A 1,212-nucleotide genomic window follows, 5' to 3' on the forward strand; every position below is an offset into this window, starting at 1 on the left:
TTCTTGGCATGCTTTCAACTAAAAGTATCACTGCATGCTTGCTTCAGCTGCTCCATCAACGAGGCTACTCAGGCTATTGCAATTAAGCCATATTGCGATCGCTGAGTGCTCACGTGAATTCATGCTCAGTGAATTCCAGCACTTCCACATCTCAAAAGTCATCTACAAGCTAACAAAGAATGCTGGCTGACCACAGATCTGTTTCTGAAGCAAAAAATGCTTCAGAATGGAAAAAGACTGAATAGTAACGAACAGTATTTCCTTGGGAGAGGGAAGGACTGAGCAGCACCAGCCCTACTGCTTTAACAGCTGTCTGTTACCACAGATGCCATTATTACAGTTTACTTTCCCATTTTTCTCCCACAAGCTCAAGCCAGAAACTATGATTTCCAAAACCACTCTGGAATTTCAATGCCCACTGTAAGCAAGCACTGAAAACCCGATGGCAGCACAAGTACCTCGCTGGGACCACACAAATCCCTGTCATTTCTCTCATCTGCATGAAGTGCTGCAACAGATTCTTCAGAAGAGACTTTCAGATACTCTATAAGCTAGCAGAGCAGGAACATGTAATATGAGTTCTCCAAGAATTCGTACACAATACCTCTGCTCAAAAACAAGCTGCAGGCTCAGAGAAGTAAAACACACGGTAGACACAACTAAGATCAAGGTTTATTCCAGAAATTACAGCCACTATCTAACTACTCTCTAAAAATAGTTTTCCTACACACGCTCCGCCCGCGGCTGGACGGCACAACGCTCCCTCACAGAGCGCCCGCCCGCGACAGCTGCCTCCCACCCCCCCAACTCCCACACAGCGCACAACCCCCAGGCCTAACAGCTACAGCGCCTCCCACTGACGCCAGAAGCGCGCGGCCCCGCCTCACGGCGACCGCCACGTACCTCAGCGCTCAGAGGGTGGCGCCCCGCCTCTCGCGCTATCACGCCGCCGCGCGCGGCGCCGCCCAATCAGAGCACTCCGCGACGCCCGGGAGGGGGTCAGGGCTGGCCAATCGCTGCGCTCCCGGGGGCGGGATCTGTCCCCATGGAAACGAGAGCCCGGGCCGCCAGAACGCCACCGGGCTGCCGCATCGTGACGCGCAGGTCCTCGCCGGGACCCCCGGGAGCTGCTCCCTCTCCTCACTTCCACGCGCGGTTTCCATCTGAGAGGCAGCGGCTCCTCTCACGCCGCCGGGACGCAAGGTAGCATCG

The sequence above is a fragment of the Meleagris gallopavo genome, chromosome 5 (assembly GCF_000146605.3).
Source record: "Meleagris gallopavo isolate NT-WF06-2002-E0010 breed Aviagen turkey brand Nicholas breeding stock chromosome 5, Turkey_5.1, whole genome shotgun sequence".
Classification (NCBI taxonomy): domain Eukaryota; kingdom Metazoa; phylum Chordata; class Aves; order Galliformes; family Phasianidae; genus Meleagris; species Meleagris gallopavo.